This window comes from Solanum stenotomum, chromosome 3 (genome assembly GCF_019186545.1).
Source record: "Solanum stenotomum isolate F172 chromosome 3, ASM1918654v1, whole genome shotgun sequence".
Lineage (NCBI taxonomy): Eukaryota > Viridiplantae > Streptophyta > Magnoliopsida > Solanales > Solanaceae > Solanum > Solanum stenotomum.
Genome location: NC_064284.1, coordinates 55,800,032 through 55,827,948, shown reverse-complemented (window position 1 = coordinate 55,827,948; position 27,917 = coordinate 55,800,032). Strand labels below are relative to the sequence as shown.

At 43.9% G+C, this 27,917-nt stretch overlaps 1 pseudogene; it reads right to left on the bottom strand.

Moving 5' to 3' along the window:
* Window positions 1-3,590: 3,590 nt before the first annotated feature.
* Window positions 3,591-27,917, bottom strand: part of LOC125859075 (uncharacterized) — a 124,958-nt pseudogene continuing 100,631 nt past the window's right edge.

Sequence of the window (27,917 nt, the reverse complement as noted above, 5' to 3'; positions counted from 1 at the left end):
CTCTCGGCGCTAAATAAAGACTGAACAGGAAGGAAATATGCTGACTTGGTCAATCGATCAACGATGACCCAAATGCTGTCAACACGTCTAGAAGTCCGAGGTAACCCCACAATGAAGTCCATAGTGATACGCTCCCACTTCCACTCCGGAATGGGTAATCTCTGAAACTCCCCACCAGGCCTCAAATGCCTTGCCTTTACCTGCTTCCAGCACAAGCAACGGGAAACAAAGTCAGCAATATCTCTCCTCATGCCACTCCACCAGTAATGCTGCCTCAAATCACGATACATCTTTGTTGTGCCTGGATGGATAGAGTATCTAGACTCATCGGCCTCAGAAAGTATCAATCGTATCAAATCCCCAACTCTCAGAATACAGATGCGGCCGGCGAATCTCAACACTCCATCAGGATCTAAGCTAGCCTGACCACCATCACCCGCTAACAATCGATCTCTAAGGGCCACCAAGGCCTCATCCTCAAACTGACAACCGCGGATCCTATCATGCAAGGAAGACTGAGCTCCCATATGGGCCAAGACTCGTTTAGGATCTGAGATATCCAACTGAACCAAGCTATTGGCTAAGAACTGAATGTCCATAGCAAAGGGTCGCTCCTCAACAGATATGAAAGCTAGACTACCCATACTCACCGCCTTTCGGCTCAAGGCGTTTGCTACCACATTCGCCTTGCCCGAATTATAGAGAATAGAGAGGTCACAGTCCTTCAGGAGCTCAATCCAACGATGCTGCCTCGAATTAAGGTCCCTCTGGCTCATGATGTATTAACGACTCCAGTGATCGATATAGATCTCACATCGAACTCCATATAAGTAGTGCCTCCAAATCTTAAGTGCGAAAACTACCGCCGCCAACTCTAAGTCATGGATGGGGTAGTTGCGCTCATGAATCTTAAGCTGCCTCGACGCATAAGCAATAACCCGTCCCTGCTGTATCAATACACAACCCAAACCAACACCGGATGTGTAACAATAAATCGTGAAGCCCTCGCCCTCAACTGGAAGAGTCAATATAGGAGCGGTGGTCAATAACTCCTTGAGCCTCAAAAAGCTCGCCTCACACTCCTCTTAACAAACAAAGGGAACATGAACACCAGTCAACCGGGTCAGAGGCGCTGCCAAGGTAAAGAAACCCTCCACAAATCGTCTATAGTAGCCTGCTAGTCCGACTAAGCTCTGAATCTAAGTAACTGAGGTGGGCCTAGCCCAATCACGAATAGCCTCAATCTTCGCCGGATCTACCATAATGCCCTCCTCGGATACAACATGCCTAAAGAGCGCTGCAGAGTCTAACCAAAACTGGCACTTTGAGAACTTGGCATAAAGCCGCTGATCTCTCAAAGTCTGGAGCACAACTCTCAAATGCTGCTCAAGATCACCCCTACTCCGCGAGTATATCAAAATATCATCAATGAAGACTATGACGAAAGAATCAAGATAAGGCCTGAATACGCCTGTCATCAAGTCCATAAAGGCAGCAGGGGCTTTAGTCAACCCAAATGACATCACCAAGAACTCATAATGGCCATAACTGGGCCTAAATGCAATCTTAGGGATGTATGGTTCCCTAATCCTCAACTGGTGCTAACCGAACCTCAAATCAATCTTAGAGAACACTGAAGCTCCCTGTAGCTGGTCAAATAGGTCATCAGTCCTAGGTAGAGGATATCGATTCTTCACTGTCACCTTATTCAACTGTCTATAGTCAATGCACATGCGCATATTACCGTCCTTCTTCTTAACAAAAAGAATGGGAGCGCCCCAAAGTGATATACTAGGTTTGATAAATCCCTTACCCAAGAGATCCTGAAGCTGAACAGTGAGCTCCTTGGGCTCTGCAGGAGCCATCCGATATGGCGGAATAGAAATAGGCCGAGTACCTGGCTCAAGTTCAATCGGAAAATCTATATCACGCTCTGGAGGAAGGCCGGGTAGATCAGTTGGAAACATATCTAAGAAGTCACGAACAATAGGAACTGACTCAACCGGAGGAACCTCCCTACTCACATCACGTACATAGCCACTAGCCTCCTAGCACGAATAAAAGAGATAACCCCAACTGGTGTGCTACCACGAGATCCTTGCCACACCACCAGAAGAATACCCGGAATGGCTAAGGTAAAAGTCTTAGAAAAGTAATCTAAAATAGCGCGATTAGGGGATAAACAGTCCATGCCCAGAATCACATCGAAATCAACCATGCCAAGAAAAGTAAGGTCAGCACGGGTGTCACTCCCTTGGATAGTAACTAAGCAAGATAGAAATACCTGATCCACTACAAAAGACTTACCCACGGGGGTCGACAGACGCAACGGCGCTGCCAGAGGCTCAGACATCATACTCAATCGAGAGGTATAGTGAACAGAAGCGTACGAAAAAGTAGAGCCCAGATCAAATAAAGACAAGGCGGGCTGCTGGCATAAAAGAATCATACCTCTGATCACATCGTCTGATGCCTCAGCCTCCGCACTCACTGGAGCTGCATAGAAGTGGCTATGTCTGCCTCTTTCCAGACCATCAGACCAACCACCTGACCTGCCTCCTCGGGGACCACCCCGTATACCCTGATGACCACCTCTACGGTCCTGACCCTGATCACGGCCTCTAACTGGAGGTGCTGGTAAAGCTAGGGGGAGCTGCATGAGGAACAAGAGCAATCCGACTATGCTGAGGCCAATCCCTGGCCCAATGACCCATCTCACCACATTCATAGCAACCCTGTCGGGGGCAACTCCAAGAAGAACGACTACCATGGCCTGAAGAACCCGACTGAAACACCTCGCAGCCCTGACTCGAACTAACCTCACTCCGAACACCATCAGATGCCTGAACAGAGGCCTTTGTAGGTCTGCTAGACTGACCCTGTCGAAACCGTCATCTTACCCTGTCATGATAATTTATAGACCTAGGGCGGAAGTCACTGTAGCTGCCCTCATGCCCAGCCCTCTTCTCGCTGCCCCCTTGGGCCTCACGACGAAGATGCTCCATATTACTAGCATGGTCAACTTTGTTTAACAAAGATCGACTCGCAGAAACTAAGGCCTAGGTCTCAAGCCGAAGCTGCAATCTCAACCCACGAACAAAGCACCTAACTCGCTCCTCTTCTGTAGGCAATATCATCTTGGCATGACGGGAGAGCTGGTGGAACCTAGTCACGTACTCTGCCAACGACATGGAGCCCTGCTCCAACCTGCAGAACTGATTCGTGAGGCGGTCTCTGACGCCACGAGGGATAAACATGGCCAAGAAGGCCTCAGAAAACTCATCCCATGATACTGGTGGAGATCCAACTGGCCTGGTCTGAATGAATGTGCGCCACCACTGCCTGGTCGGCCTATCTAGCTGGTAAGCAATGAAGTCGGCCCCTCTAGACTCCACAAGGCCCAAGGTGTGAACCCTGTCACGACAAGTGGTAAGAAACGCGTGGGCATCCCCACCCACTGCCCAAGAAAACCTCGGTGGTGTCAACCTGAGAAACACACCAAGCATCTTCTGGTCCTCAAGCGGCATAGGTCTGTCCGCTGCCAAGGGCTGTACTCCCTCAGGTGGTATCTGGACCTGAGGTGCCCTCACTCAAGGCTGATCCTGGAGTTCTAGTGCTGGTGTAGATGGGGCGGGTGGATGCTGCATCCCCCCAAGCATATCTAAGAGCTGAGCAATAGCGGCCTGGATATCTGGGGTCAAAACTAGTCTGGGTGACGGCTGGGACGGCTCCGGCCCCACTGGCTGATCTGGTATACGAAGTGCTGAAGGGTCTGCTACTGGCTCCGGATCCTCCTCACTCCCTTGGACTGATGTTGCGGCCCTCTCTCGACCTCGAGGTCGGCGTCTACCCCAAGCTGGGGCTATGTCTGCAGGCCTGGGTGCATCATCCCCGGCCGCGCCAGCTCGCGAGCGAACCATCCTGCGAAAGAGTGAAACAAGTGAGATTTTAAGGAACCAATAAGACACATGCTGCACGAAAGTGAAACAATAGAGGAAATCTTTCAAAGGACATCCTGTAGCCTCCCGAAGATAAGTTACACACGTCTCCGCACCGATCCGCAAGATTCTACTAGAAGTTATCTCTGTACAAGTGAGACCGGTGAACCTGAGGCTCTGATGCCAATTTGTCACGACCCGATTTCTCGACTCAAAATGGCACCTACTATACCCTACCAGTAGGTAAGCCAACCCACAAACCAGAACATCAAGCAATGAGCAAAAGGGCAGAAACTAGAGAAAATAATAATCTAAACAAGAATAACAAGGCGGAAGCAACCCGAAATAAATATATACAGAAATCCCTCCCAGAACCTGGAAGTCACTAGTACAGAGCTATCTAACGAAAAGTACAAGTCCCAAAAGTGGACCACAACAGAGCGTGTCTCAAAGGCAACAAGAGTAGCTAAAACAAAAGAAGAAGACAGAACAAACCCTGAAACGCCAAGTGCTCGCCCTCGTCTCCGAATCACAGCTACAAAAGAAGGCTGGAACTAATCACCGCTACTAACGGGTACTGGTACCTGCATCACGAAATAGATGCAGAGCGTAGAATGAGTACCAACACAACAGGTACTCAGTAGGCATCACAAGCCGACAGAGCAAAAAGGGTAAAAACAATAAGAAAGGATAGAATCTAGACACAGAGAGATCAAAACGGATAAAAAAAGAAAGCACACGAACATACCAGAAACAAACTAAGTACACTAAACTAAACCTAACTGGACCCCATATGCCCAGAAGGTACACTCGTGCACAATCTCAAATAAAACTTAAACGAACCCCCATAAGCCCGACAGGTACGCGAAAAAGCTAAGTCTACTGAGAAAGACGAAAATTGGGCTCCCAGCCCAAAGTAACTAAGATAATCCATCAAACTCCACCAGCCAGCAGTGCACTCCCAGCCCATCTAGAAAGAGTGACCCTAAGGGCACCCAACCAAACTGTCCACTCCCAGCCCAGCTAGTAAGAGGGACCCGTGAGTGAGGTAGATATCGTGAGTCGTCCTACCATGCAGTCAGCTCCCAGCCCAGCTAGAAAGAGCGACGCGGGGACACCCAGCCAGCATCACACTCCCAGCCAGCTAGAAAGAGAGGCCCGGGGGCGATCGCCGATACCACCGAGTATACCCAGCCAGCGATACGTTCCCAGCCCACCTAGAAAGAACAACCCCGGGGGTGATGGTATCTCCCATAGGATTCAATCCAACAACAACCACCGTGGAACGCTGTCCACTCTAAGACATTACAGAAAAGACTCCAAGCCTATACTATCTCAATCCCACACCTCGAGTAATGCACCAAACCTTCAAGAATGCGTTAGAACCGCATAAATCTAAGGGTCAAACTATCAGACTCAAGTCTGCTATTCTAGTCTACAAGGAGCTAAGTCATTCGAACGACGTCGGTAGCAAGTCAAGGCTATCCAGCCGACATGGTCATAAGTCTAAGGCAATGCTAGCCTAACCTAGACTAAGGACATCATGCTTACGGTTAAGGATGAATAAGGCATACAATACATAGCATACACGCATACAATAGCATTTAGCACATAAGCATGCAACTCTACTAAGCCGGTTAACATGATACTATACCCGAAATGTGGCCATTCGATCCTAACACAAGGTATTTAATCAAAGTAAGGTAGTAAATTGGTACCCACCCCCAATTCCCTCCAATCGACATGTTTTTACACAATTAAGCTCAATCTAGAAGAAAGGAAGCCATAGCCTACCTTAAGGCCGATCGCGTGCTCTCCAAATCACTTTACCGAAGTTTGCCCTTTCCGAACAGTCTCAAAAAGCTGCCCCGCTATCAAAAATAGAGTCACAACGTTACTACGGTCATTTAGACACCAAAATCACAACAAACGGAGACGGGTCAATTTTGGAATCTAAACAGGAATTGTGGGACCCGCACCAAACTGTTCAAATTTAACTCCGTCAAGAGACCCTAAACAGCACCCTAAACTTATGTCCCAAAATGGAACACAATTCAAGGCTCAAAACATATCAAAAACCAACAAGCAAGAAACCACAGTTTAATCAACTAGAAAAAACCCTACAGCAGTAGTCTAAACTCGAAATAAACGAAAATCAAAAGCTGTCCAGCACTATTTGAACACTCTACAATGAAGTCTCGACAATTCTCAACATGTGGGACTGCGAATCACCCAAAACCGAGCTAAAATGAGTGAGATATGACCAAAACAATAATACCAAAAACAAAGGCTCGAAAAAGGTACTGCAGCCAGGTTTTATCGTGAAATTACCTCGAACTACAGGAACCCAACAAATTTCGAACACCCTACAGTGAAGCCACCAAAAATACAAACCTCCCGCACTTCGAATCGCCTAAATCGGACAAAAGATGAGAGAGTTATGAGGGTTTAAGTTTTGGTAAATGTTGCTGGTTTTTCAGCAATAAATAGCAGATTTGCTGCAATTTTTTCCAAAACTTAAAAACTCTGACGGGGTACTCCGAACTCGTTCAGAACCCCGTGCACGCAAATGAGATATGCAACCATACCAAATTCGATATTATGGACTCAACGACGCTGTCAAAATTTCCATCAAAGGTCATCTCGATAAAAACTGGGTCCTAATTCCAAAGGCCATTTTAAGTCAAAACCCACAAAAGAGCTCGGAAAGATATCAAAAACCTCGGGACACAAAAGAAGGGTCAATCTAGACCAAACTCAACATTCCGAAGTTAACCGCACTGACGGAATTCTCATCCGAGCGTGTTTACTCAAAATATTTAGCAAAGTCAAACTTAGGCTTAAACTTAAAGTTAAAACGCCTAATCGCACCGACTCACACTGAAAACCTCAGGAGTCATGTCGACCATGCTACTACCCTAAAATGACCCTTCCGGAGCTGATGGAATCGTCAGAATTGGATTCTGATGTCATCTTCTTGAACTATTGATCGAAAATGATCGTTCAAGGTTCATAAGCTCCAAAACACAAAAACTCGCACAAAGACCAAACGAACAACCAGGTGACCGAACCTTCAGTTTCAGAAAGTCATAAATTACTTAGGGTCGCTACAGGAACGTTCTAAATGACACACAAAAGGCAAGACACAGAAATGACCTAGAGGGTCATTACAATATCCACTATTAAAAAGGACTTCGTCCGCGAAAGTAAGGGTCAAGAAGTACCTGAAGGCTCAAACAAGCTGGGAAACTGCTCTCGCATTTCCTGCTCGGTCTCCCAGGTGGCCTCCTCGACTGTACGATGCCTCCAACGGACCTTAACAACAGGAATGACTCTCGAGCGCAATCTCCTCACATCTATGGCTAGAATGGCAACTGGTTCCCCTACAAATGTCAAACGATCATCCAACTCGACTGCATCATACTGGAGAACATGGGACTTATCAGGAACATATCTCCGCAACATCGAGACATGGAAAACCGGGTGGATGGTTGAAAATGCTGGAGGTAGGGCCAACTCATAACCAACCTCCCCAACTATCCGGAGTATCTGAAAAGGCCCAATGTACCTAATGCTAAGCTTGCCCCGCCTCCCAAACCTCATCACGCCCTTCATGGGCGTCACACGGAGGAATACCCGATCACCAACAGGGAATCTTAAAGGTCTGTGCCTCCGATCCGCATAACTCTGGTGCCTACTCCGAGCCATCCTGAGCCTATCCTGAATCACCCTCACCTGATCCCGGGCCTACTGAAGCAAATCTGTACCACGCGGCCTGGGTTCTGCAGACTCAAACCAACCAATTGGAGAGCGACAACGCCTACCATATAATGCCTCGAATGAAGTCATCTGCATACTAGAGTGATAGTTGTTGTTGTACGCAAACTCCGCCAAAGTTAAGAACTAGTCCCACTGACATCCAAAATCCATAACACAGGTCCGCAACATATCCTCAAGGACCTGAATAGTACTCTCCGACTGGCCATCCGTCTGCTCGTGGAAAGCTATGCTAAGGTCAACCCGAGTGCCCAACTCATCCTGAAAGGTCCTCCAAAAGCTGGACGTGAACTGAGAGCCCCTATCTGATATAATAGAAACTAGCACTCCATGAAGTCGAACCACTTCCCGAATGTAGATACGAGCCAACCTCTCGGCGCTAAATAAAGACTGAACAGGAAGGAAATATGCTGACTTGGTCAATCGATCAACGATGACCCAAATGCTGTCAACACGTCTAGAAGTCCGAGGTAACCCCACAATGAAGTCCATAGTGATACGCTCCCACTTCCACTCCGGAATGGGTAATCTCTGAAACTCCCCACCAGGCCTCAAATGCCTTGCCTTTACCTGCTGCCAGCACAAGCAACGGGAAACAAAGTCAGCAATATCTCTCCTCATGCCACTCCACCAGTAATGCTGCCTCAAATCACGATACATCTTTGTTGTGCCTGGATGGATAGAGTATCTAGACTCATGGGCCTCAGAAAGTATCAATCGTATCAAATCCCCAACTCTCAGAATACAGATGCGGCCGGCGAATCTCAACACTCCATCACGATCTAAGGTAGCATGACCACCATCACCCGCTAACAATCGATCTCTAAGGGCCACCAAGGCCTCATCCTCAAACTAACAACCCCGGATCCTATCAAGCAAGGAAGACTGAGCTCCCATATGGGCCAAGACTCGTTTAGGATCTGAGATATCCAATTGAACCAAGCTATTGGCTAAGAACTGAATGTCCATAGCCAAGGGTCGCTCCTCAACAGATATGAAGGCTAGACTACCCATACTCACCGCCTTTCGGCTCAAGGCGTTTGCTACCACATTCGCCTTGCCCGGATTATAGAGAATAGAGAGGTCATAGTCCTTCAGGAGCTCAATATAATGACGCTGCCTCGAATTAAGGTCCCTCTGGCTCATGATGTACTGAAGAATCCTGTGATCGGTATAGATCTCACATCGAACTCCATACAAGTAGTGCCTCCAAATCTTAAGTGCGAAAACTACCGCCGCCAACTCTAAGTCATGGGTAGGGTAGTTGCGCTCATGAATCTTAAGCTGCCTCGATGGATAAGCAACAACCTGGCCCTGCTGCATCAATACACAACCCAAAGCAACACCGGATGTGTAACAATAAATCGTGAAGCCCTTGCCCTCAACTGGAAGAGTCAATATAGGAGCGGTGGTCAATAACTCCTTGAGAATCAAAAAGCTCGCATCACACTCCTCTGAACAAACAAAGGGAACATCAACACCAGTCAACCGGGTCAGAGGTGCTGCCAAGGTAGAGAAACCCTCCACAAATCGTCTATAGTAGCCTGCTAGTCCGATGAAGCTCCGAATCTCAGTAACTGAGGTGGGTCTAGCCCAATCACGAATAGCCTCAATCTTCGTCGGATCTACCAAAATGCCCTCCTTGGATACAACATGCCTCAATAGCGCTGCAGAGTCTAACCAAAACTGGCACTTTGAGAACTTGGCATAAAGCCGCTGATCTCTCAAAGTCTGGAGCACAACTCTCAAATGCTGCTCATGATCACCCCTACTCCGCGAGTACATCAAAATATCATCAATGAAGACTATGACGAAGGAATCAAGATAAGGCCTGAACACGCCTGTCATCAAGTCCATAAAGGCAGCAGGGGCATTAGTTAACCCAAATGACATCAGCAAGAACTCATAATGCCCATAAATGGGCCTAAATGCATTCTTAGGGATGTCTGGTGCCCTAATCCTCAACTGGTGGTAACCGAACCTCAAATCAATCTTAGAGAACACTGAAGCTCCTTGTAGTTAGTCAAATAGGTCATCAATCCTAGGTAAAGGATATCGATTCTTCACTGTCACCTTATTCAACTGTCTATAGTCAATGCACATGCGCATATTACCGTCCTTCTTCTTAACAAAAAGAATGGGAGCGCCCCAAGGTGATATACTAGGTTTGATAAATCCCTTACCCAAGAGATCCTGAAGCTGAACAGTGAGCTCCTTGGGCTCTGCATGAGCCATCCGATATGGCGGAATAGAAATAGGCCGAGTACAGGGCTCAAGCTCAATCGGAAAATCAATATCACGCTCTGGAGGTAGGCCGGGTAGATCAGTAGGAAACACATCTAAGAAGTAACGAACAACAGGAACTGACTCAACCAGAGGAACCTCCCTACTCACATCACGAACATAGCCACTAGCCTCCTAGCACGAATAAAAGAGATAACCCCAACTGGTGTGCTACCACGAGATCCCTGCCACACCACCGGAGGAATACCCGGAATGGGTAAGGTAACAGTCTTAGAAAAGCAATCTAAAACAGCGCGATAAGGGGATAAATAGTCCTTGCCCAGAATCACATCGAAATCTACCATACCAAGCAAAATAAGGTCAGCCCGGGTGTCACGCCCTTGGATAGTAACTAAGTAAGATCGAAATACCTGATCCACTACAAAAGACTTACCCACAGGGGTCGACACACGCAACGGCGCTGCTATAGGCTTAGACATTATACTCAATCGAGAGGCATAGTGAACAGAAACGTACGAAAAACTAGAGCCCAGATCAAATAAAGACAAGGCGGGCTGCTGGCATAAAAGAATCGTACCTCTGATCACATCGTCTGATGCCTCAGCCTCCGCCCTCACTGGAGCTGCATAGAAGTGGCCAAGCCAATGATGCTTAGCTGGTCTTTTCGGATAATCAGCCACACTGGGACTGAGACACGGCCCGTACTCCCACGGGGGGCAGCAGTGGGGAATCTTGGACAATGGGCGAAAGCCCGATCCAAAAATATCGCGTGAGTGAAGAAGGGCAATGCCACTTGTAAAGATCTTTCGTCGAGTGCGCGATCATGACAGGACTCGTGGAAGAAGCCCCGGCTAACTCCGTGCCAGCAGCCGCGGCTATGTCTGCCTCTGCCCAAACCATCAGACCTACCACCTGACCTGCCTCCTCGGGGACCACCCTGTATACCCTAATGACCACCTCTACGGTCCTGACCCTGACCACGGCCTCTAACTGGAGGTGCTGGTAAAGCTAGGGGGAGCTGCATGAGGAGTAGAGCAATCCGACTATGCTGAGGGCAATCCCTGGCCCAATGACCCATTCACCACATTCATAGCAACCCTGTCGAGGGCGACTCCCAGAAGAACGACTACCATGGCCTGAAGAACCCGACTAAAACACCTCACAGCCCTGACTCGAACTAACCTCACTCTAACCACCATCAGATGCCTGAAGAGAGGCCTATGTAGGTCTGGTAGACTGACCCTGTCGAAACCGTCATCCGACCCTGTCATGATAATCTATAGACCTGGGGCGGAAGTCACTGTAGCTGCCTTCATGCCTAGCCCTCTTCTCGCTGGCCCATTGGGCCTCAGGACGAAGATGCTCCATATTACTAGCATGGTCAACTTCGTCTAAAAAAGATCGACCCGCAGAAACTAAGGACTGGGACTCAAGCCGATGCTGCAATCTAAACCCACGAACAAAGCACCTAACTCGCTCCTCTTCTGTAGGCAATATCATCTTGGCATGACGGGAGAGCTGGTAGAACCTAGTCACGTACTCTGCCAACGACATGGAGCCCTGCTCCAACCTGCAGAACTGATTCGTGAGGCGGTCTCTGACGCTACGAGGGAAAAACTTGGCCAAGAAGGCCTCAGAAAACTCATCTCATGATACTGGTGGAGATCCAACAGGCCTGGTCTGAATGAATGTGCGGCACCACTGCCTGGCTGGCCTATCTAGCTGGTAAGCAATGAAGTCAGCCCCTCTAGACTCCACAAGGCCCAAGGTGTGAAGCCTGTCACGACAAGTAGTAAGAAACTCGTGGGCATCCTCACCCACTACCCAAGAAAACCTCGGTGGTGTCAACCTGAGAAACACACCAAGCATCTTCTGGTTCTCAAGCGGCATAGGTCTGTCCGCTGCCAAGGGCAGTACTCCCTCAGGTGGTATCTGGACCTGAGGTGCCCTCACTGAAGGCTGATCCTGCGGTACTAGTACTGGTGTAGCTGGGGCGGGTGGATGATGCATCCCCCCAAGCACACCTAAGAGCTGAGCAATAGCGGCCTGGAGATCTGGAGTCAAAACTAGTCTGGGTGGCGGCTAGGATGGTTCCGGCCCCACCGACTGATTTGGTATACGAAGTGCTGAAGGGTCTGCTACTGGCTCTGGATCCTCCTCTCTCCCCTGGACTGATGTTGCGGCCCTCTCTTGACCTCGGGGTCGGCGTCTACCCCAAGCTGGGGCTCTGTCTGCAGACCAGGGTGCATCACCCCCGGCCGCGCCACCTCGCGAGCGAACCATTTTGCGGAAGAGTGAAACAAGTGAGATTTTAAGGAACTGTCACGACCCAGGAGCACCCCCAAGTCGTAACAAGGCGTACTCGACCCCGAAGGAGTCTTATACAAGCCACATAGTCATTCATTACATTCAATAATGAAAATAGTGCAGAATAATGAAAAAAAACTTATTTACATCCACACATTTAAACTTCTTAAAACAACTTTAAAAACGCACAGCAAAAGTCTAAGTCTCACATGGCCATCTTAGACACGGTCGCAAAACATAAGTAGGGACACGGCCCTTTACAATCAAAAGAAGTCTATTACATGAACAAAAGAACTTAAAAATCTTATCCTCGAATCCATGAGGACATACCAAGTCTTGGAGGAAAGCAATCCAACACTTCAAACTAGCTAGGAGGGATCACTTGCCGGAACCTACACTTATAGTAAAAGTATGAAGAATATGGGTTAGTACACAAAATGTACTAAGTATGATGACCATGCAAAACATGCTTAAAAAGGGACATTTTAGTTAGAAACCATGCATTATGCCACCTTTTTGAAATATCATGAACAATAGCATAAAAGACATACAAGACAAGCATAACATCAAGTAAGTCATAATATCACCTTTAAACAATATCAACATGAAAACCTTTACCTTGGACCTTCACCTCAAGAAACCCTTATGCTATACCTCGTGCAATGTATGGATGGCGTCCCATACCACCATCCATACTAAGGCACCACATTTAGGTCACTTAAAGTAACTTATCATTCCTTTCTTTCACCTTTGCACAATATTCATACATAAGAGGTATATCATTAATTAAGACATGACAAGGGAAAATAACTCGTAATATAACCCAAGTATAACATGCATAACATATTAAGCATTTAAGAGCCAACATTCTTTAATAACCTCATTTAGGGTACATTCATGTCACAGTCATTAGGATTTAGAGAAACTCACTATGACCCTCTCCAAGCCTACTCGTGCAATGTATAGGTAGCATCCCATACTACTACCTACACTTTGTAGAACCTGTCAAGAAACCATAATGAAATCTCACATGATGGGAAGTAAGCGTTTAACCGACATAGACCATGAGAGCTTGTCATGGAATCCGGTGTCATGAGTCCCCACACCGAAAAGAGGTGGTCTACTTGCCTAAGGAAGACCGGTATATATAGCTTAATGGATCCACTAGCTTCCTATGCGGGCACATAGTTTATGGGATAAGGTAGACGATCATTGAAACTCATGCCTAACTGTCGGGGGAGTTTCCATCTAACCAAATCCGCTCGGTGCTTAGCCTACATTCCCATAGAATAGTTCATTACTTTGACATCATCACACATGAAAGGGTGCCATAAGCCTACCGATTCAAGGTACATTATTTAACACATGAAAGGGTGCCATAAGCCTACCGATTCAAGGTACATTTAGGAAAGCTCATTAACTCCTCTTGAAAGGGTGCCATGGGCCTACCGATTCAAGTCTCATCATTAACCTTTATGGAAAGGTGCCATAGGCCTACCGAATCCAAGGTTCATTACTTATCATTAATGGAAGGGTGCCATTAGCCTACCGATCCAAGGTTCATTATAAGCATGTGTGGAAGGGTGCCATAAGCCTACCGATCCAAGGATTCAACAATCAACAATATAATCATTTATACAAGAAAATGATGCATAAGCCCTACCAATTCAAGGTATACTTTATATTGAAGAATCCTTCATATTATATCATCAACATTCATGAGTGTCATCAACACATCTCTGGATTTCCATACATCTCATAACTCAAACTTTAAAGCATCGATTCATCAATTCTCCATAGTTGGACATTTTGTCAAACACCTTGAAGGCATGTAATGGAATCAAAGAGCATGGAAAATAGGGTAGTAATTATGCAACCAAACCAGTGAACAACCTACAACAACACCTTTACATTCATAACATGATCACATTATCTTCATTGAATTCTCATTCGTATAATGTCATGATAACACTCCAATTTCTCATACTATGCCTTTAAGGCCATAAGCCTCACATACCAATACACCAACAATACACCATAAAATAAGCATGGGTAATGACATACTTCAACAATCTAAAGACCTTTAAACAAGTTTGATTCATATACATTCATTATCTAGCAACCCACTTCATAAAGGCATAAACTAGGAATAGAGAGAAATCATGGGTTCATGGAGTATTTTCATCTTAAATCGTCAATACAACAACAATATAACCATAAAGTGCCATTAGAAACCTTTTAAAACCATTTGGTGGAAGAACCCATGAGATTGAGTGAAAACCTAGATTTTTCATACTTTGAAATAACTTTGGATTTGGCTCCTTGAATGGAAAATTAGACAAGGATCAAGACCACCATACCTTTGCTATGATCTCCCACGAAATTTGATGAAGAAAGCCTTGAATCCAAAGCCCTAGCTCCCACTTCTTCTTCTTCTTAAATGGAGGATTGTAGAGAGGGAAATGTTTTTAGGGATGGGAATGAACTAATGGTATATAGGAAATAATATAAGTCCTTTGAAAAAAATGGTCCAACACTTAGAAAAAATTTCAGGCGGGTGAACAGTAAATGAACAGTAAAATCAGCTACTGGAATTTGCCTTTTTCTGCCGGACAGATTTTACGAAAATGGGCATAACTTCTTCGTCCGAACTCCGAATGAGGTGAAACGAAGTGAGTTAGGTAGCTAACTCAAAGGGCTTTCCATGGATATATTATTGGCCACCCAAATAATTTGTGTGCTAGGAGATATGACCCTCCAAAGTAGACCCTCGAAAAAGGCTTCACTTGGAAATTTCGGATTTTGATACGGTTGCTCTAAAATTTGGGTTAGACCCATTTCCCACTCAATTTGACCCCCTAAACAAGAATATGAAGTCGGATTTTCGAAAAACGAAACGGATCTTTTTATATACAGCTAAACAAGTTTCCGGTAACTTCCGAAGCACATTTTTAAGAACTTTTTGGGTCAAATTCAAATATAATCATTTCATTAAGTTCTCGACTCCAAACTCACATGTGAGGCTCTAGTTTCACTCTATCATTTTCCGGGTCGTTACATTATCCCCCACTTAGGAACATTCGTCCTCGAATGACACTTTAAACACATAAGGGGTAACAACTCAAGTATACAGCCCATCAACATGCATACAACATCAATACAAGTACATAAATATCGGAGGAAACATCAACTCCACATCAATGAGGCTCAAACAACTTCATGCAATTCAAGAAATTAGGAATACATCTACCAATTCCTTATGCATCAAGCTTTACCATTTCTCATTTCATTGGATGAACTTCCTTCTCCAATTTACATCACACTCATCCCAAAATTATTAGGCACATTATGCAATTTTCTCACAAAAGTACAATTATGCAACATTCTCAAGAACACATTTAAGCATGCCTAATAAATCAACTCATGCAACATTTAAGCATGTTCAACATTTATCCTCATGAAGCATATAGACAACTCAACTAAATGCACATCAACACGAGGAACACGTTTATGAAAACTCATTTTATCATTTAACAAGAATTCAAATAGGACATGCATAACATAAGGAGACCATGGAAACTCATTTTCACCCAAGACTCCAAAACATAAAACAAGCTACTAGGAACTCTTGGCCTCAAGCTTGAATAAGAATAGAAGGAATGAGATAAGGATATCAACACTCTCAACAACCTTGCTATTCAACCTACCATCCCCCACTTAGAAGAAAACCCAATTAAGGCAAACATGAAAAACAACACCATAGAAACCTCATCAAGACATTCATGACCATAAGGAACTAAAACTTACCGGCGCCTTCATTCGGATTAGCTTCCTTGTCCTTGCTAGCTTGGAGAGCATAGAAACGACCATAATTTGGAGGAATAGGAACCGTTCCATCTTTAGAAGCTTGCTTTGCCTCCCTTCCTCTAGCCGTAAAAGTAGGACAATCTTTCACCTTGTGATCATTCTTCCCACAACCATAGCATCCATTAGTACCGGCTAGGCACTTCCCATAGTGCCTCTTGCCACAAGTGGTGCAAGTAGGTTTAGAAAATTGAGATCCACCACCTTTATCTTGGTTAACCTTAGGAGCACTTGAAAAATCTTGATCTTGAGCCCTCTTCTTGAACCTAGGTTGACTTTGCTCATCGGATCTACCCCTCTTCACATTCCTATTCATCCTCTTAAGTTTGGACTCCTCAATGGATTGAGCATACACTATGAGCCTAGAAATGTTCATGTCATTATGGAGCATTGCCGTATGGCACTCTTCCTTGACTAGGTCGGATACGCCGGTCACAAACCTACTCATCTCATCCCTAGGGTTTGACACCAAAGATGGGGCATACTTAGACAATTGGGTAAACCTCAAGGAATACTCTTGCACACTCATATTACCTTGCCGAAGATTGATAAACTCCTCAACCTTACACTCCCTCATCTCACGGGGAAAGTACCTACCAAGGAAAGCTTCCTTAAACTCCTCCCATTCTATAGGATCCGCTCCCACCGGCCTATTAGCCTTCCATTGAGTGAACCAAATTTGGGCAACATCTTTCAATTGATAGGAGGCAAGCTCCGCCTTTTCTCTTGAAGTCACCCCCATAGCACTCACTACCTTATACACTTCATCCAAAAATTCTTGGGGATCCTCTCCCACCTTAGAACCTAGAAACACCGGAGGATTCATCCTCACAAAGTCTCTCAACTTAGAAGCCATAGTACCCTCATTAGCATTCACCCTAGGCCCCATATCTCTAGTCGCTTGAGCCGCCATGGCTCGGGCCAAGATTAAGAAAGCCGACCTAATCTCTTCATTGGTCATATCCGGGGGAACCACCGGAACCTCATTCTCTTGCTCACCTATAGGAACTTGATTGCATTGCACACCTTGACCATTTTGCACAACTTGGGGAGGAACTTCCTCATTCACATCCTCTTCTCCTACTCTCCTTGCGGGTCTCCCTCTTGTATTCATATCCTATAAACACAAGAGAAGGATAAGGATAAGAACACTTATAGAACCACACTCTAAGGCACGACTTTAAGAATATGAAAGAAGTGTAACTTCTAGCATCCTATAGCCTCTCGCTCATAGATGTGTCGCGACTCACACCGATGAACAAGACTCTACTAGATGTGGCATGTGAGACATCGATCCTAAAAAAAAAATTTCCAAAATCTTATGCTCTGATACCATGTTTGTCACGACCCGGGAGCACCCCCAAGTCGTAACAAGGCGTACTCGACCCCGAAGGGGTCTTATACAAGCCACATAGTCATTCATTGCATTCAATAATGAAAATAGTGCGGAATAATAAAAAAAAACTTATTTACATCCACACATTTAAACTTCTTAAAACAACTTTAAAAACACACAGCGGAAGTCTAAGTCTCACATGGCCATCTTAGACACAGTCGCAAAACATAAGTAGGGACACGGCCCTTTACAATCAAAAGAAGTCTATTACATGAACAAAAGAACTTAAAAGTCTTGTCCTCGAATCCATGAGGACATACCAAGTCTTGGAGGAAAGCAATCCAACACTTCAAACTAGCTAGGAGGGATCACTTGCCGGAACCTACACTTATAGTAAAAATATGAAGAATATGGGTTAGTACACAAAATGTACTAAGTATGATGACCATGCAAAACATGCTTAAAAAGGGACATTTTAGTTAGAAACCATGCATTATGCCACCTTTTTGAAATATCATGAACAATAGCATAAAAGACATACAAGACAAGCATAACATCAAGTAAGTCATAATATCACCTTTAAACAATATCAACATGAAAACCTTTACCTTGGACCTTCACCTCAAGAAACCCTTATGCTATACCTCGTGCAATGTATGGATGACGTCCCATACCACCATCCATACTAAGGCACCACATTTAGGTCACTTAAAGTAACTTATCATTCCTTTCTTTCACCTTTGCACAATATTCATACATAAGAGGTATATCATTAATTAAGACATGACAAGGGAAAATAACTCGTAATATAACCCAAGTATAACATGCATAACATATTAAGCATTTAAGAGCCAACATTCTTTAATAACCTCATTTAGGGTACATTCATGTCACAGTCATTAGGATTTAGAGAAACTCACTATGACCCTCTCCAAGCCTACTCGTGCAATGTATAGGTAGCATCCCATACTACTACCTACACTTTGTAGAACCTGTCAAGAAACCATAATGAAATCTCACATGATGGGAAGTAAGCGTTTAACCGACATAGACCATGAGAGCTTGTCATGGAATCCGGTGTCATGAGTCCCCACACCGAAAAGAGGTGGTCTACTTGCCTAAGGAAGACCGGTATATATAGCTTAATGGATCCACTAGCTTCCTATGCGGGCACATAGTTTATGGGATAAGGTAGACGATCATTGAAACTCATGCCTAACTGTCGGGGGAGTTTCCATCTAACCAAATCCGCTCGGTGCTTAGCCTACATTCCCATAGAATAGTTCATTACTTTGACATCATCACACATGAAAGGGTGCCATAAGCCTACCGATTCAAGGTACATTATTTAACACATGAAAGGGTGCCATAAGCCTACCGATTCAAGGTACATTTAGGAAAGCTCATTAACTCCTCTTGAAAGGGTGCCATGGGCCTACCGATTCAAGTCTCATCATTAACCTTTATGGAAAGGTGCCATAGGCCTACCGAATCCAAGGTTCATTACTTATCATTAATGGAAGGGTGCCATTAGCCTACCGATCCAAGGTTCATTATAAGCATGTGTGGAAGGGTGCCATAAGCCTACCGATCCAAGGATTCAACAATCAACAATATAATCATTTATACAAGAAAATGATGCATAAGCCCTACCAATTCAAGGTATACTTTATATTGAAGAATCCTTCATATTATATCATCAACATTCATGAGTGTCATCAACACATCTCTGGATTTCCATACATCTCATAACTCAAACTTTAAAGCATCGATTCATCAATTCTCCATAGTTGGACATTTTGTCAAACACCTTGAAGGCATGTAATGGAATCAAAGAGCATGGAAAATAGGGTAGTAATTATGCAACCAAACCAGTGAACAACCTACAACAACACCTTTACATTCATAACATGATCACATTATCTTCATTGAATTCTCATTCGTATAATGTCATGATAACACTCCAATTTCTCATACTATGCCTTTAAGGCCATAAGCCTCACATACCAATACACCAACAATACACCATAAAATAAGCATGGGTAATGACATACTTCAACAATCTAAAGACCTTTAAACAAGTTTGATTCATATACATTCATTATCTAGCAACCCACTTCATAAAGGCATAAACTAGGAATAGAGAGAAATCATGGGTTCATGGAGTATTTTCATCTTAAATCGTCAATACAACAACAATATAACCATAAAGTGCCATTAGAAACCTTTTAAAACCATTTGGTGGAAGAACCCATGAGATTGAGTGAAAACCTAGATTTTTCATACTTTGAAATAACTTTGGATTTGGCTCCTTGAATGGAAAATTAGACAAGGATCAAGACCACCATACCTTTGCTATGATCTCCCACGAAATTTGATGAAGAAAGCCTTGAATCCAAAGCCCTAGCTCCCACTTCTTCTTCTTCTTAAATGGAGGATTGTAGAGAGGGAAATGTTTTTAGGGATGGGAATGAACTAATGGTATATAGGAAATAATATAAGTCCTTTGAAAAAAATGGTCCAACACTTAGAAAAAATTTCAGGCGGGTGAACAGTAAATGAACAGTAAAATCAGCTACTGGAATTTGCCTTTTTCTGCCGGACAGATTTTACGAAAATGGGCATAACTTCTTCGTCCGAACTCCGAATGAGGTGAAACGAAGTGAGTTAGGTAGCTAACTCAAAGGGCTTTCCATGGATATATTATTGGCCACCCAAATAATTTGTGTGCTAGGAGATATGACCCTCCAAAGTAGACCCTCGAAAAAGGCTTCACTTGGAAATTTCGGATTTTGATACGGTTGCTCTAAAATTTGGGTTAGACCCATTTCCCACTCAATTTGACCCCCTAAACAAGAATATGAAGTCGGATTTTCGAAAAACGAAACGGATCTTTTAATATACAGCTAAACAAGTTTCTGGTAACTTCCGAAGCACATTTTTAAGAACTTTTTGGGTCAAATTCAAATATAATCATTTCATTAAGTTCTCGACTCCAAACTCACATGTGAGGCTCTAGTTTCACTCTATCATTTTCCGAGTCGTTACAGGAACCAATAAGACACATGCTGCACGAAAGTGAAACAAAAGAGGAAATCTTTCTAAGGACATCCTGTAGCCTCCCGAAGTTAAGTTACGCACGTCTCCGCACCGATCCGCAAGACTCTACTAGAAGTTAGCTCTGTACAAGTGAGACCGGTGAACCCGAGGCTCTGATACCAATTTGTCACGACCCGATTTCTCGAGTCATAATGGCACCTACTATACCCTACCAGTAGGTATGCCAACCCGTAACCCAGAACATCAAGCAATGAGCAAAAGGGCAGAAACTAGAGAAAACAATAATCTAAACAAGAATAACAAGGCGGAAGCAACCCAAAATAAATATATATAGAAATCCCTCCCAAAACCTGAAAGTCACTAGTACAGACCTATCTAACAAAAAGTATAAGTCCCAAAAGTGGACCACAACAGAGCGTGTCTCAAAGGCAACAAGACTAGCTAAAACTAAAGAAGGAGACAGAACAAACCCCAAAACGCCAAGTGCTCGCCCTCGTCTCCGAATCACAGCTGCAAAAGAAGGCTGGAACTAATCACCGCTAATAACGGGTACTGGTACTTGCATTACGAAATAGATGCAGAGCGTAGCATGAGTACCAACACAACAGGTACTCAGTAGGCATCATAGGCCGACTGAGCAAAAAGGGTAAAAAAATAAGAAAAGAGAGAATCTAGACACAGAGAGGTCAAAACGGATAAGAAAAGAAAGCACACGAGCATACCAGAAACAAACAAAGTACACTAAAGTAAACCTAACTGGACTCCATATGCCCAGAAGGTACACTCGTGCACAAGCTCAAATAAAACCTGAACGAACCCCCATAAGCCCGACAGGTACATGGAAAAGCTAAGTCTACTGAGAAAGAAGAAAATCGTGCTCCCAGCCCAAAGTAACTAAGATAATCCATCAAACTCCACCAGCCAGCAGTGCACTCCCAGCCCAGCTAGAAAGAGTGACCCTAGGGGGCACCCAACCAAACAGTCCACTCCCAGCCCAGCTAGTAAGAAGGACCCGTGAGTGAGGTGGATATCGCGAGTCATCCTACCATGCAGTCAGCTCACAGCCCAGCTAGAAAGAGCGACCCGGCGACACCCAGTCAGCATCACACTCCCAGCCCAGCTAGAAAGAGAGGCCCAGGGGCGATCGCCGATACCACTGAGTCTACCCAGCCAGCGATACGTTCCCAACCCAGCTAGAAAGAACGACCCCGGGGGTGATGGTATCTCCAATAGGATTCAATCCAACAACAACCACCGTGGAACATTGTCCACTCCAAGACATCGCAGAAAAGGCTCCAAGCTTATACTATCTCAATCCCACACCTCGAGTGATGCACCAAACCTTCGAGCATGCGTCGGAACCGCATAATGAGAGTGAGAAGATACAGAAGTGCAGCAAGTAGCGATAACGCCTAATCTAAGGGTCAAACTATCAGATTCAAGTCTGCTATTCCAGTCTACAAGGAGCTAAGTCATCCGAACGACGTCGGCAGCAAGTCAAGGCCATCCAGCCCACACGGTCATAAGTCTAAGACAATGCTAGCCTAACCTAGACTAAGGACATCATGCTTACGGTTAAGGATGAACAAGGCATACAATACATAGCATACACGCATACAATAGCATTTAGCACATAAGCATGCAACTCTACTAAGTCGGTTAACATGATACTATACCCGAAATGTGGCCAATCGATTCTAACATAAGGTATGTAATCAAAGTAAGGTAATAAACTGGTACCCACCTCGAATTCCCTCCAATAGACATGTTTTTACACAATTTAGCTCAATCTAAAAGAAAGGAAACTGTAGCCTACCTTAAGGCCGATCGCATGCTCTCCAAAAAACTTTACCGGAGCTTTCCCTTTTCGAACAGTCTCAAAACGCTGCCCCGCTATCAAAAATAGAGTAACAACGTTACTACGGTCATTTAGACACCAAAATCACAACAAACGGAGATGGGTCAATTTTGGAATCAAAACGGGAATTATGGGACCCGCACCGAACTATTCAAATTTGACTCCGTCAAGAGACCCTAAATAGCACCCTAAACTTATGTCCCAAAATGGAACACAATTCAAGGCTCAAAACATAGCAGAAACCAACAAGCAAGAAACCACACTTTAATCAACTAAAAGAAACCCTACAGCAATCGTCTAAACTCGAAATAAACGAAAATCAAAAGGTGCCTAGCACTATTTGAACACTCTACAATGAAGTCTCAACAATTCTCAACATGTGGGACTTTGAATCACCCAAAACCGAGCTAAAATGAGTGAGATATGACCAAAACAATAATACCAAAAATAAAGGCTCGAAAAAGGTACTGCAGTCAGGTTTTATCATGAAATTACCTCGAACTACGGGGACCCAACAACTTTCGAACGCCCTACAGTGAAGCCACTAAAAATACAAAGCTCCCGCACTTCGAATCGCCTAAATCGGACAAAAGATGAGAGAGTTATGAGGGTTTAAGTTTTGGGAAATGTTGCTGGTTTTTCAGCAATAAATAGCAGATTTGCTGCAATTTTTTCCAAAACTTAAAAACTCCGACGGGGTGCTCCGAACTCATTCGGAACCCCGTGCACGCAAATGAGATATGCAACCATACCAAATTCGATATTCTGGGCTCAACGACGCAGTCAAAATTTCCATCAAAGGTCATCTCGATAAAAACTGGGTCCCAATTCCAAAGGCCATTTTAAGTCAAAACCCACAAAAGGGCTCGGAAAGATATCAAAAACCTCGGGACACAAAAGAAGGGTCAATCTAGACCAAACTCAACATTTCGGAGCTAACCGCACTGACGAAATTCTCATCCGAGCGCGTTTACTCAAAATGTTTACCAAAAGTCAAACTTAGGCTTAAACTTAAACTTAAAACGCCTAATCACACCGACTCACACTAAAAACTTTGGGAGTCATGTCGACCATGCTACTATCCTAAAATGACCCTTCCGGAGCTGATGAAATCGTCAGAATTGGATTCCGATGTCATCTTCTTGAACTTTTGATCAAAAATGATCGTTCAAGGTTCATAAGCTCCAAAACACAAAAACTCGCACCAAGGTGACCAAATAGTCAGTCCTAGAAAGTCATAAATGACTTGGGGTCGCTACAAGAACGCTCTAAACGACATACATAAGGCAAGAAACAGAAATGACCTGGAGGGTCATTACAATATCTACTAGTAAAAAGGACTTTGGTCCGCGAAACTAAGGGTCAAGAAGTACCTGTAGGCTCAAACAAGCTGGGAAACTGCTCTCACATCTCCTGCTCGGTCTCCCAGGTAGCCTCCTGTAACGACCCGGAAAATGATAGAGTGAAACTAGAGCCTCACATGTGAGTTTGGAGTCGAGAACTTAATGAAATGATTATATTTGAATTTGACCCAAAAAGTTCTTAAAAATGTGCTTCGAAAGTTATCGGAAACTTGTTTAGCTGTATATAAAAAGATTCATTTCATTTTTCAAAAATTCGACTTCACATTCTTGTTTAGTGGGTCAAATTGAGTGGGAAATGGATTTAACCCAAATTTTAGAGCAACCGTATCAAAATCCGAAATTTCCAAGTGAAGACTTTTTCGAGGGTCTACTTTGGAGGGTCATATCTCCTTGCACAAAAATTATTTGGGTGGCCAATAATATATCCATGGAAAGCCCTTTGAGTTAGCTACCTAACGCACTTTGTTTCATCTCATTCGGAGTTCGGACGAAGAAGTTATGCCCATTTTCGTAAAATCTGTTCGGCAGGAAAAGGCAATTTTCAGTAGGCGTGGTTACTGTTCACCCGCCTCATTTTTTTTCTAAGTGTTGGACCATTCTTCCAAAGGACTTATATTATTTCCTAGATACCATTAGTTCAATTCCCATCCCTAAAACATTTCCCTCTCTACAATCCTCCATTAAGAAGAAGAAGAAGTGGGAGCTAGGGCTTTGGATTCAAGGCTTTCTTCATCGAATTTCATGGGAGATCATAGCAAAGGTATGGTGGTCTTGATCCTTGTCTAAATTTCCATTCAAGAAGCCAAATCCAAAGTTATTTCAAGTATGAAAAATCTAGGTTTTCACTCAATCTCATGGGTTCTTCCACCAAATGGTTTTAAAAGGTTTCTAATGGCACTTTATGGTTATATTGTTGTTGTATTGACGATTTAAGATGAAAATACTCCATGAACCCATGATTTCTCTTTATTCCTAGTTTATGCCTTTATGAGTGGGTTGCTAGATAATGAATGTATATGAATCAAACTTGTTTTAAAGGTCTTTAGATTGTTGAAGTATGTCATTACCCATGCTTATTTTATGGTGTATGGGTATGTGAAGCTTAGGGCCTTAAAGGCATAGTATGAGAAATTGGAGTGTTATCATGACATTATATGAATGAGAATTCTATTAAGATAATGTGATCATGTTATGAACGTAAAGGTGTTGCTATTGAAAGATTATTTCTCAATTTGACACTCATGAATGTTGATGATAGAATATGAAGGATTCTTCAATATAAGGTATACCTTGAATTGGTAGGGCTTATGCATCATTTTCTTGTATAAATGATTATATTGTTGATTGTTGAATCCTCGGATCGGTAGGCTAGTGGCACCCTTCCACACGAGCTTATAATGAACCTTGGAATCGGTAGGCCTATGGCACCTTTCCATGAAGGTTAATGATGAGACTTGAACCGGTAGGCCCATGGCACCCTTTCAAGAGGAGTCAATGAGCTTTCCTAAATGAACCTTGAAACGGTAGGCTTAAAGCACCCTTTCACGTGTTAATAAATGTAATTTGGAGTTGGTAGGCCAATGGCACCTCTCATATGTGATAATGTCAATGTAACGAACTATTCTATGGGAATGTTGGCTAAGCACCGAGTGGATTTGGTTAGATGGAAACTCCCCCAATAGTTAGGCATGAGTTTCAATGATCGTCTACCTTATCCCATAAACTATGTGCCCGCATAGGTAGCTAGTGGATCCATTAAGCTATATACCGGTCTTCCTTAGGCAAGTAGACCACCTCTTTACGGTGTGGGGACTTATGACACCGGATTCCATGACAAGCTCTCATGGTCTATGTCGGTTAAACGCTTACTTCCCATCATGCGAGATTTCATTATGGTTTCTTGATAGGTTCTACAAAGTGTAGGTAGTAGTATGGGATGCTACCTATACATTGCACGAGTAGGCTTGGAGAGGGTCATAGTGAGTTTCTCTAAATCCTAATGTATGTGATACAATTGTGGCCTAAATGAGGTTATTAAAGAATGTTGGCTCTCAAATGCTTAATATGAGATGCATGCTATACTTGGGTTATATTACGAGTTATTTTCCCTTGTCATGTCTTAATTAATGATATACCTCTTATGTATGAATATGGTGCAAAGGTGAAAGAAAGGAATGATAAGTTACCTTAAGTGACCTTAATGTGGTGCCTTAGTATGGATGGTGGTATGGGACGCCATCCATACATTGCACGAGGTATAGCATAAGGGTTTCTTGAGGTGAAGGTCCAAGGTAAAGATTTTCATGTTGAAATTGTTTAAAGGTAATATTATGACTTACTTGATGTTTATGCTTGTATTGTATGTCTTTTATGCAACTATTCATGGTACTTCAAAAAGTGGCATAGTGCATGGTTTCTAACCAAAATGTCCCTTTTAAAGCATGTTTTGCATGGTCATCATACTTAGTACATTTTGTGTACTAACTCATATTCTTCATATTTTTACTATAAGTGTAGGTTCCGGCAAGTGATCCCTCCTAGCTAGTTTGAAGTGTTAGATTGCTTTCCTCCAAGACTTGGTATGTCCTCATGGATTCGAGGATAAGACTTCGAAGTTCTTTTGTTCATGTAATAGACTTAATAGACTTCTTTTGATTGTAAAGGGTCGTGTCCCTACTTATGTTTTGTGACTGTGTCTAAGATGGCCATGTGAGACTTAGACTTCCGCTGTGTGTTTTTAAAGTTGTTTTAATGAAGTTTAAATGTGTGGATGTAAATAAGTTTTTTTATTATTCCGCACTATTTTCATTATTGAATGCAATGAATGACTATGTGGCTCGTATAAGACCCCTTCGGGGTCGAATACGCCATGTTACGACTAGGGGGTACTCTCGGGTCGTGACAAACATGGTATCAGAGCATAAGATTTTGGGAATGGTTTTTAGGGTCAAAGTCTCATAAGCCACGTCTAGTAGAGTCTGGTTCATCGGTGTGAGTCGCGACACATCTATGAGTGAGAGGCTATAGGACAGTAGAAGTTACACTTCTTTCATTATCCTTGAAGTCGTGCCTTAGAGTTTGGTTAATAAGTGCCCTTTTTTTTTTAATCCTTCTCTTGTGTTTATAGGATATGAATACAAGAGGGAGACCCGCAAGGAGAGTAGGAGAAGAGGATGTTAATGAGGAAGTTCCTCCCCAAGTTGTGCAAAATGATCAAGGTGTGCAATGCAATCAAGTTCCTATAGGTGAGCAAGAGAATGAGGTTCCGGTGGTTCCCCCGGATATGACCAATGAAGAGATTAGGTCGGCTTTCTTAATCTTGGCCCGAGCCATCGCGGCTCAAGCGACTAGAGATATGGGGCCTAGGGTGAATGCTAATGAGGGTACTATGGCTTCTAAGTTGAGAGACTTTGTGAGGATGAATCCTCCGGTGTTTCTAGGTTCTAAGGTGGGAGAGGATCCCCAAGAATTTTTGGATGAAGTGTATAAGGTAGTGAGTGCTATGGGGGTGACTTCAAAAGAAAAGGCGGAGCTTGCCTCTTATCAATTGAAAGATGTTGCCCAAATTTGGTTCACTCAATGGAAGGCTAATAGGCCGGTAGGAGCGGATCCTATAGAGTGGGAGGAGTTTAAGGAAGCTTTCCTTGGTAGGTATTTTCCCCGTGAGAATAGGGAGTGTAAGGTTGAGGAGTTTATCAACCTTAGACAAGGCAATGCGAGTGTGCAAGAGTACTCCTTGAGGTTTACCCAATTGTCTAAGTATGCTCCATCTTTGGTGTCAAACCCTAGGGATGAGATGAGTAGGTTTGTGACCGGTGTATCCGACCTAGTCAAGAAAGAGTGCCATACGGCAATGCTCCATAATGACATGAACATTTCTAGGCTCATAGTGTATGCTCAATCCATTGAGGAGTCCAAACTCAAGAGGATGAATAGGAATGTGAAGAGGGGTAGATCCGATGAGCAAAGTCAACCTAGGTTCAAGAAGAGGGCTCAAGACCAAGATTCTTCAAGTGCTCCTAAGGTTAACCAAGAAAAAATTGGTGAATCTCAATTTTCTAAACCTACTTGCATCACTTGTGGCAAGAGGCACTATGGGAAGTGCCTAGCCGGTACTAATGGGTGTTATGGTTGTGGAAAAAATGATCACAAGGTGAAAGATTGTCCTA